Here is a 12,622-nt window from a genome sequence, read left to right on the forward strand (position 1 = left end):
TCTGAGTCTTTAACTCGAAACTGATAATAGCCAGATCTCAGATCAATCTTCAAAAATACTGTTGCTCCTTTCAATTGATCAAAAAAATTACCAATTCTTGGCAAAGGATACTTATTCTTAATCGTAACCTTATTAAGCTAACGATAATCAATACACAGTCTCATCGATCTGTCTTTCTTCTTTACAAACAACACTGGTGCACCCCAAGGAGAAAAACTAGGTCGTGCAAAATCTCTATCTGTTAACTATTGCAACTAAGGTTTCAATTCTTTCAATTCTATTGGAGCCATTCTGTACAGAGCTATTGATATCAGTGATGTTTCTGGTACTAATTCAATGGCAAACTCGACCTCCCTGATCGGTGGCAACTCAGGCAACTCTTCTAGAAACACATCCAATTATTCACAAACTAATGGCACTGATTCAATACTTCTGTATCCAGTAAATATGCCAGATAAGCATCACAACCTTTTCTCACATACCTCTGAGCTGATATCAATGAAATCACAACAGGCAATCCACTCGACCCATCAGATTCTATACGAAGAATTTCATTATTCTAACATTTCAATTTAATACTCTTGCATTTACAATTTACAACAGCATCATGCAGAGTCAACCAATCTATACCAAGAATATCATCGAATTCATCAAATGGTACCAGCATCAAATTTGCCGAAAAATAGTAACCCCGAGTCATCAAAGGACAATTCTTGCAAACTTTATCAACTAGGACATACTTACCTAAGGGGTTCGATACTTTAATCACAAACTCTGTAGACTTAACAAGTAAACTCTTACTAGACACTAAATTCTCACAAACATATGAATGAGTCGATCCAGGATCTATCAAAGCAATTACATTAGTGTCATGAGAGAAAATGTATCGGTGATAACATCGGGTGACGACGCATCTTCGTGAGCGCTAATAACGTAAGCTCTGGCTAGTGCTCTAGCCTTGAATCTCATAGTAGAGTCCTTTGTCATTCCTTTGCTACTAGACGCATTTCCCGTATTTCTAGGAGGTCTCCCTTTAGTAGCTGAGTTACTCGATCTTGCATTCTGATATCTATCTTTCTTGGAAAACTCAGGACAATCTTGAATGAAATGATCTTGCAAACCACATTTAAAACAATATTTATTATACATCCAACAGTCTCCAAAATGTCATCATCAACACTGTTGACACTCGGGTTTGTTGTTTCTCACACTACCAACACTCGATACTAAAGTGGCTTGAGCTTTAGGACTTAAGAATTACTTCCCACAATCTCTATTAGAATATCCTACTGAAGCATTTGAACGAGTATACAAATCCCATCATTTTCTTGACGAAGATTGATGGTGTTTATCCATCGATCTTTTTCTCGGATCTCTAGCCTCAAAATTAGCTTTTCTCTTTTCTTTTCCAAGTTCCTCGGCTTTACAAGCTCTGTCAACTAGCACACAAATTCTTTCAACTCTACAATCCCGACTAGCAATCTGATATCTTCGTTGAACCTCTCTTCAAATCATTTACACATAATTGCTTTGGTGGAAACACACTCTTCAGCATATTTACTGAGTCTTACAAACTCTCTCTCATACGCAGTCACAGATATTCGAACCTGTTTCAGCTCTAGAAACTCTTTTCGTTTTTTATCAATAAACTATTGGCTAATGTATTTATTTCTAAATTCGGCTTGAAAGAATTCCCAAGTGACCAGTTCTCTCGGTACCACAAATATTAAAGTATTCCAGCATTGATACGTTGTGTCTCTCAGAAGAGATACGGCACATTTTAAACATTCAGCTGGTGTACAGGATAGTTCATCAAATACTCTGATAGTATTCTCGAGCCAAAACTCGGCTTTCTCAGGATCGCAATCAACAGTAGCTCTGAACTCTTCAACCCAATATTTTTTAATTTTATCAATTAACAGCTAATTCAATCATAGAGGTTCCAAACCTTGAGGAGCTACGGGATTCGGTTGCGAATTAGATGGGGGTGGAGGTTCCTGAGCAGCCGGATTTGTTTGAACAAATTCTATAAACCACTCATTCATCATTTGGAAGAAGACTTCTTTGGCCTCTCCTCCTTGACTACCAGATACGGGTCTCGACTCCGATTGTGCTACTCCGTGAACGGAGGCTGGTGTATTACTCTCAACATCATCAGCTACAGCTCGATTAAGAACCATTTACTATATGAAAACACGATTTAAGCTATCAAGAGATATCACAATATCACAGGTTATATATGGCATGTATACCTAGACTCTCACATACATTATGTTAGTCCTAGAATCGAATAAAATGTAGGGACTAAATCGATAACTTATGAAATTTTCTAGAAAACTTAGAAAATTTTACAAAATACAGGGGACACACGCCCGTGTGTCCCAGTCATGTGCTAGGTCGTGCCAAACTTGTAGGATATACTGACTTATGCCACATGGCCAAGTCACATGCCCGTGTGCTGGGCCTTGTGGAGCATACTGACTTGATTTCTATATCAACACCAGAGGATCGTGTGTCACACACGACCATGTAACCTGATCGTGTGTCACACACGACTGAGACACATGCCTGTGTCTCTGCCCGTGTGGACAAAAATAGGTTATTTACCAAGCCATCTTGCCATCCAAATTTGCATACACCTACACCAAACCAAATGGCGCCAAACATGACATAAATAGGCATCCATCCAATCTCAAATACACTTAATTCATGCCATTCCAATACCAACATATACAATACACACAAATACCACAATATGCCATTCAATTTCATGCCAAACTTCACTTTCACAATTCATCAATGTGGACAGTTCCAATTATGCATCATTTTGTCTAAACCTATAAGCATACAATTCTCAAATATCAACCATTTACCACAATCATTTGCATAGCAATTATCAACACAAGACAAAGGCTATTTGTATATATACATACACAACCAAATCAACCAAAATAAGCCAACTTTCATGGCTATATACAAAACCAAACATTAAACGTTTACAAGCCAACCTAAATCGCTAAATTCATTACTAACATATACCAAAATGACCAAAGCTCCTATACATGCCATATAACAAAAACATAGATTCAAAAGTACCAAAGTGATAGCTTGATAGTGAGATGAGGTCTTCGACGATTCTCGAATTTGAGCTAGCTTAGATTTCACTATAAAATATGGAAAAATAAACAATGTAAGCTATAAAGCTTAGTAAGCTCGTATGAAAATAACTCAACTTACCAAAAAAATTGTAACACCCCTATCCCGTAACCGTCGCCGGAATCGGACGAGGCATTACCAGACAATTTGGAAGCAGATCAAAACAGTAAATTTTTTTTTCGTGAATAAAGATTGTTCATTTAATTAAATTTCTAAACACAAACAAAGATCAAACTTATAACTCATAAAAGTAGACTTCCAAAGGATGCCATTTCGCATGGCTTATAAACAATAGTTATGATACCATTCTAGTATAATATATCCTATACATGCCATAAGCTAAATCCAAATCACAAGGTTTCCATAATAGTAGATAGTGTGATGAAGTTCTGACGATCCCCGAGCTGGTAATCAGAGTCCACAATCTATAAAACAAAGACAAAAGACAAACGGAGTAAGCTTACATAAGCTTAGTAAGTCTTAAGTAAAACAATAATTTTGCAGAATCAAATTCAATTATCATTTATCACTCGATTTTTCTAATAAATGAAGTCAATCTAGAGCTCCATAACGAACTATAATTTCAATAACCACATCATTTAGTTACCACAAATTATTTCATGATAATGACCAAAATGGTCAAATATTCGTATGCTCTCAAGGCACACTTAGCTCATAATTACACTCCAATCTAAATGCCTCTATTATAGTTTAATCGAATACATTCTTATGGCATAACACATTGGCCAAATGTATCATAGTCACATGGACTGTGGTCACATTTGTATTCATACACTTATTCACTTATGCATCGCTTTGTATACTTTTGATCTAATCCGAATTGAAAATCACATACAAGTACCTGATACATACCTGGCCAACTTAATGTACTGAACATCTTTAACTGTCGTTTCATTACTACGCCTCATCGTCTTAGACCTTGCAGAAACCCCATTTAACAATATCAAGAGATCTCACCATTACGTCAATTAGTTCAAACCTCATGCATGCATATATAGTTTATCTATTTCTTCCAAATTTGATTCACATAGTCTTTCGCATCTAGAAACCTCCTATCTACTTCTAATTCAATCAATCAAACTAAAATACAATACTTTTACCACGTTTAGTTTCCCTATTTAGAAGCACATAGTAAAATCATAATCTATCGTGAATAGATTCATAGAGTCACTACTCATTTAGCATAACATATACTCTTTCAATAATCATAATCACTTGCTCAAACGTACTCGTTTCATGCACATACATGGATATATATATAAAACTTAATTCCTTATTTCATAATCGCATCAAAACTTTTGAGTATTTCAACGTGGCATGTATTGAATTACAGTATGGGTACGCAAAGAATCAAACATAAACCTTACCACATATACGTAGGTTGACAAAATACAATCCTTCCCTTGCATTTGTACATCTAGCCGAATACAATTTATTCTCAATTTATAGGGCCTTCTTGGCCGAATATGCACAATTACATATATAAATCTCAGCACATACTTTTCTTTACTTAAAGCTCATACGATAAATTTAAATCAAACACTTTGTCATACTAACAACCATTGACCGAATAGATTATTCCCTTATTCAAAGATATAATAATCATTCCCACATATGTATCGTTCTTTAATACTAATAATTCACCAAATCGTTGGCCGAATGTACACGAGTACATACATGAAAGCTTAGTATATACTACATTATACAAGCATACCAAGATTGATTAGGTCATCCTCATTTTCGCAATATAATGATCAATCACATATACGTTTTTCTTGAATGCTAGTGATTCACTTTGAGGTAAACTTACAAATGAGGAGGTAATATGTATCTGAACCTCTTAAATGTATAGTACTTACTTGATGGTAGTTCACTGCGAACATTCAAGATCATAATCTTACTTAATTCACCAGCATTAAGCCTGCGGGACTTTAAACCCGGATACAATCCCAGCATGAAGCCAGCGGGTCTCTAACCCAGATACAATCTCAGCACAATTCATTTAATATATATATATTTTTTTTTACTAACTTTGGCCTCATTAAATATCTAATATTGCACACTTTTCAAAATTGGTCATTCGGCCTTATCACATATTCTCGTACACATATATCACATTAACCATCCGGCCTTATAACATGTATGCACTTCCACATTCATCACATTGGCCATTCGGCCTTATCACATATCATGGCCACATCATATTTTTCAGTTTAGCCATTTTTATAATAGTATCCATTAATCAAACTCAAATTAGGTTTAATTACTTAGAGACTTACCTCAGTATATTAGAACGGTTGAGGATAGGCTATTCGACTGCTTTCTCTTTTCCTTTATCTGATTTAGATCCTCTATGCTCTTAAGCTTAATAAAACAAATAAATTTATTCAATTACTTGTCCAATTTTACTATATACGAATACCTATTTATTAAGATTCATTTCAAACTAAATAATAGGCAACCGATCATATATATATATTTTCCATAGTGATATTCAAACATTATAGCCAAAGAATCATAACTGTCGAATGTTTAACTATGATCGGACATGTGATATTACCCGAATGTCTTAAGCTAATTACCGAACCCATTGCCTCAATTCATGGACATATCGAATAGAGAAATCCTTACTTGAACTATTAGCCAACTTCATCAAATGAACAATTATACTTAAAATACCACATATACTTTCATGTATACACTTTGTCTTGGCTGAATCTACATCTATCATTTTCCAATGAATAATTCAATTTCATGCCATACTATCATTTCATATTCGAATACTTATAAACTTACAATTTCACAAATTTTAATATCAAAGATCCATCTAACACTCATATATCATTTTATAATATCACAATTTAGAATATCACAATTTAGAATTCACGTATAGGTTTAATCAATAGCTTATGAGCAACTAAAACAAGTTTTATCCATGTTTACAACATAACCACAAATCCTCTACAAGCTGTTTTCCTGAGCAACAGTCGTTAAATTATTTGTAACTGGGGCTACGAAATTCCAAATTATGTGCCGTTAATTTTCCATGAAGATAGACTCATATATACTCTATCCACAAAATTTTCAGATTTTTTGGTTTGGCCAATCAATACCAGATTTTTCTTAAAATTTCCCCTGTTTTACTGCTTGACTACTCTGACTACTCTTCACTAAGAATTTAATTTCTCATTGTACAGAATTCAAAATATGTTTTCGTCTATTTGGTTTGAAACTAGACTCATTAAGGAGTCCAAGCATATAATTTTGTCTTATAATCATTTTTGTACGATTTATAATGATTTTCCAAATACTGAACAGGGAATTTCGGAGTCATTCTGACTCTGTCTCACACAACTTTGAAAATCTCATTATTGGCAACCCCTTTACTTACACGATTTCTTTTATACGAAACTAGACGCATCAAGCTTTAATTACATAATTTATTCAGCCTTTAACTCAACTCCCACAATTTATGGTAATTTTTCCAAAACACGCTACTGCTGCTGTCCCTAGCAGATTTATACAATTTACTCTGTAAGGTTCTCATTCACATATTTAAAACATAATATCATATATGCTGTCATTTAGAAAAGTCATTGACCTTAACATATATACATAATTCATATTCATCCAAATTCACATAGTTTTTTGTTATATCTAATTCTAACGTACATAATCATAAATCAATTCAACATTACAAACCATTATCACCCATTTAGCCGATTATAGGGAATTAAATATAATATCTTTAGGATATACTCTACATGGCCGAATATACCACATTAATTTTTTTTTAACATTACCTATGTAATTACCTATAGGTTCTTATACCTTAAATTTCACACATTCAACCTTTTAGTGCCTATTTATCATTCCTTTGATCTTAACCTAAATGACAACTCCTATTCTTCATATTTCAACCGAATTATTCATAACATTAAGACTAAAATTTCTGCACCTTGAACTTCATACATGTATAAAAACTTTCATAACTCATTCGCCCCTATCAAGAACCATTTAACATACAAGGAAAATAATCATAGAGGAAGAAATCAACATTCTAAATAAGCTCAATTTTGACCGAATGTACAAGGTGCCTCTAAACTACTACTCATCCAAAAAATCTTTACCCCATTCTAGTCATTCCCTTATTGTTCCATACGACATGAAAATAACCTCTAATTCTAACACTTAATCATTTGGCATATTGCCCAAATTACCATAAGAAATCTCAACTTTCTTGACATTACCAAGAGTGCATCCACAATTTAACTTAGCATATTATGAAACCAAATCAACAAATTCAAAGCTTGCCTCCTAATAGCCAAAGATGAATGCCGAATTGCTCTAGGTAAATTTTTCCCTTCCTTTTTCTTTTTTTAGGCTTTGAGAGAGGTAGGAGAAGAAGATGAACACCTTCCTCTTTCTTCTCTTTTATTTAATTCCTTTTATTCCAATTATTAAATCACTTGTTACTATAAAATTATTTTAAATTTGAATTAGTGAAGCATTGTCATTTCTTGGCCGGCCACTATGTTTATTATGGGTAAATTGACATGCAAAACCACTCTTTTCAATGCATGTACTAATAGACCATTGTAAGATTAACCTATCACTTTCCAACAATGTTTCATATAAGTCCATTTTAATAAATTCACATAAAAATGATCAAATTAATGCATGAAACTTCCACACGTGCATTTACTCATATCATAAACACAGAATATAACTTTTAATTACTTATAAGACTCGGTTTCGTGGTCCCGAAACCACTTTCCGACTAGGGTCAATTTAGGGCTGTCACAAAAATACAATTCAAACATTTGATCACATGAATATACAACTTATATAAAAACACACTATCAAATATTCAATCACAAGGTTAGATGTGAACATCACAAGTTTCTTCGATTTAAAGCTTATACGGTTCATGTACATAACTATATCAACTCGTATCAATTTCATACTCATCCATATCTTTCATATACCTATTGAACCATTTAGAATACTATCAGATACCAGAGAAATTTTCACCCTAAGTGCCACATATATATATAGCTAAAGCTATCTCAATCTCATTTCACATATAATGCTCACTCTCGAGCTATCAACGGGTCTGCTCAAACAAGCTGACGATCATGACGAAGCTACACGGTGCTGCTCACACAAGCTGACGAGTATCCACAAAACATGCCGGATAACTCATCCATCGGTAGGACGTATGGACCAGCACTCAAATCACATAATCCCTAATGACATGTCATTCGTATCCTAATCTATTCCTAAGGTTCAACCGGGATTTCACATTTGCCGATTCGTCGTCGAATATGTCTGCAAGGTTGTATTCACAGTTTATGCAATATCAAAGCATTTAAAACACAAATATAACAATGCTTATTACATACGAACTTACCTCGATTGCAAAAATGGCGAAATAAGTCGATTAGTCCGATACTTTGTTTTTCCCCCTACCTTAATCCAAATTTCACTTTTCATGTTCTAAATGTAATCAAAATTATCTTATTTAATTATCACTCTATTCAATTTAGTCCAAATATACACATTAAGGTAACTTAACACTTTTGCCCCTGATATTTCAACATTTTTACAATTTAGTCCTTATCTCATAAAAACACAAATTCATGAATTTTAACTTATACCCATGCTAGCCGAATTTTAATTAAGTCCCTAGCAGTTCATATTTTTCATTTATTTCATAATTTAACCATAAAATTTCAATATTTCTCAATTAAATCCCTAAATGACAATTTTGTCATAAATTTAAAAATGTTGTTTATCTAACAACACGCATACAATTTCTACTATTAAACATCAAAACACATGTTATTTCATCAATGGTAAAACCCTAAAGTTTTTAAAAAATTTCAAATTAGTCCCTGGGCTAGCTAGATTAAGCTACAACGATCTTAAAAACATAGAAATCATTAAAAACGAGACAAAAATCATACCTAAATGGACAACAATGCTTTGGCCAAATATCAAACCCTAGAAATGGCTTTTCTTCTCTTCAAATTTTAGCTAGGAAGATGATGAATGAAATAAATGGCCTTTTGTTTTATTAATTTATCATTTAATTATCTAATTACTTAATTAACCTTTTAATAAACCACTTAAAACCACTTCAATCATGTACATAAATGTCCACTAACGTTAACAATGGTCTAATTACAACATAAGGACCTCCACTATTAAATTTCATAGCCATTTGACACCTTTAACTAATAGAACACAAGTTTTACACGTTATGCAATTTAGTCCTATTTATTAAATTAAGCACTTAAACGAGAAAATTTCTTCACGAAATTTTCACACAATCATATTATCATACTGTAGACCTCAAAATAATAATAAAATAATTATTTTGACTTCAGATTTATGGTCTCAAAACCACTATTTTGACTTGACTAAAAACGAGTTGTTATAAAAGGAGCTAACATTAACAAATATACATACTTTTGAAATATTTAGCAAAATTTCCTGGATAAGTACGTAGGTATCGATAATGAAACAAAGGTATCGATATTCCCTTAAAGGGTACCAATACTGATTGGAAAATCGATACCAAATCAGCATTTTGTTTCTCGTTTAAAAATTAAATTCTCAAAAATTATCGATACCCTTATTAAAGTATCGATGTTTTTACCCTGAGTATCAATACTCGTGATATGGTATCGATACCATATTGCACAACTGACTTCCTACACTCTAAAAAAAATTACAAAAGTATCATTTTTAAATCCCAAATATCGATACCTCTGCTCCAAACCATAAAAGTTCAGCGTATAGCAGCATATAGTCCATTTCAGCATAGTATTATTCATCATGCACCTACTAAATCATCATATAAACACTAAAACATTTGAAATAGCGGTTCAAATGCCACAAAAATGTCTGAGCAACAAAAAAAAACCAATTTCAATGTGTCAAAATATTTAAAGCAATAATGACATGTAAACAACCTAAATACCATGGAAAAAATTGTAACAGCCCAATTTTGGGCCTAGTCGGGATAGTGGTTTCGAGACCACAAATCTAACGTAATAAAATTTATTTTTATTATATTTTTATGCTCTACAATTTCACGGAATGATTACATGAAAATTTCGCTTGAAAATTTTGACGTTTGAGCACTCAATTTAGTCAAAAGGACTAAATCATAAAAAGTGCAAAACTTGAGTTCTAGAAGCTAGAGGTGTCTAACTGCTATGGAATTTTAAATTGGAGGTCCTTAAATGGTAATTAGACCATTTATTAATTTTTTGGACAAAAATGGACATGAAATAGGTGAAATAGAATATTTTTAAGTTAGAAGCATTCTGGTCATTTAGTAATTAAAATGAATTAAAAACAAAATTAAAAGCCAATTTTTGTCCATATTTAACCCTATGGCTGAATTTCACAAGGGGAAACCATGGCTAGGGTTTTTCAAGCTTTCAAGCTCGATTGTCAGTCCGTTTTAGCCCGTTTTTAATAATTTTTATGTTTTTGAAATCCTCGTAACAAGATCTACCTATCTTTACCATTTATTTGAGCTAGGGTTCATGTTAAAAAATTTACTCATGTGTGTCATGCATGTATTTTGATGTTTAATGGAGGAATATGTAAGTTTGATGTGTGATAAACATCTTTTACTAAGTGATTTTAGTTAAAAATGCCTAAAAGTATTAATTTGTAAAAGTTATGAAATTTGTCATAAAAGTGTGATAAATGAAAAATGTGAGTTTCTACAGTTATAAAAAGGGTTTGGCTAGGCTTAAAGAACAAACAAATTGAATGAAAATCATTTTATGAGCCTAGGGGCAAAAGTGTAAATATGATAAAGTTTAAGGGCAAAACTTAATTTTTCCATAATATGATTTTTGGGTCACAATGAATAATGTGACTAATAAATAAGTTAAATGTGATATATTAGATCAAGGAAAACAAGCTTTTAACCTAGAACGAGGAAAAAATGCATATTTAACGGTTAGGTCTTTTTCACCATCTCTAGTATCGAGGTAAGTTCTATGCGAGTAATGCAATATGTACTCTATTTTAAATGCTTTAATATTTCATGTATGGTAAGTACATTTATAATTAATATGATGTTGTATCATGTGTGTAATTCTTAAATTTTATTATGAATTATGCTTTGATTATTCCATGAATATGCAATTGGTGTTATGGATATTGAAGTCGACATTACGAGCAAGTTCGACGAAAATATGGTATCAAAGAATCCCGTTTAAACCTTAGGAATAGTTTAGGATACAAGTGACATGTCACTAAGGACTATGCGATCTGAGCTCATGAGTTATGTAGTCTGAGCTCATGATATATGTGACACATGTTATGGGGTTCCGAGTGCTGGTCTTGTATGTTCTACCAGTGGCTGGGTAGTCTGGAATGTGTTACAGATACTTGACAGCTTGTGTGAGCAACCGTGTAGCTACATCCTGACCGACAGCTCGAGTGAGCAGACCCATGAGTAGCTCGAAAGCGAGCAACATGTGATATGTGATATGAGGTAGCGATGGCTACATATGGGGCACTTAGGTGCGAGATTCTGATGTATCCAATGGTATTCCAAATGTTCAACGGGTGAATTATCAAGTAACTTGATAGAAGACCCAAGGGGTAAGTCAATGAGAAGAATGAGTATGAGTTGTGTTACGAGTTGGTATAGGTATGTACGTCAAGTTTATAAGCTATGGTTTCGTGATATTATGAGTTCATGATCACTATGAAAGTAACTTTGAGTTAACCTTGTGATTATTGGTTTATGTGTAAGATGTATAAATACATGGTTAAGTTGATTGATGCTTATGAAAAAGGCTTGTAGGCCAAATTGATTAGAGATATTATTGTTGCTAGATTAAGTCGAGTTATGTGAAATTATGTCGGTAAATCAAAACAATAAGCATTTTGAATTGATTTCATTACAACTTGATATTTATAGCCACTTTATGTTAACTTGTGTTTATATTGTTAGACATGGTATATGATTGGTACGAGTTGCTATTATTTTCATACGGACTTACTAAGCTATGAAGCTTACCCCCTTTCTTTCCAACCTCTTATAGGTTTATTAAGCTAGCTTGGGTAGGAGATCGTTGAAGATTCTATCACACATCAAGCTATAATTTGGGGTATAAGTGAATGTAAGTATGTTAAGTCTATGGCATGTATGGGGACTTAGTCATTTTGTGTATGTGTCATTATGATATGGCCAAATGTGTTGGTTTGTAATGAATAAGGATTTGATTTGGTATGTAGCCATATAAATTGGCTTATATTGGCTAATGGGTTGCAAGTATATTAATTACTCATATGTCTATGCCAATATCATTTTGTGATGTGGTTTATAATGGTATGTTAATGAAAGTTAGTACAAGAGAATCATGAAAGAGTAAAAATTAGCATCAAAACAGTTTTGGACAGCAAC

This window comes from Gossypium hirsutum, chromosome A03 (assembly GCF_007990345.1).
Source record: "Gossypium hirsutum isolate 1008001.06 chromosome A03, Gossypium_hirsutum_v2.1, whole genome shotgun sequence".
In the NCBI taxonomy this organism is placed as follows: Eukaryota; Viridiplantae; Streptophyta; class Magnoliopsida; order Malvales; family Malvaceae; genus Gossypium; species Gossypium hirsutum.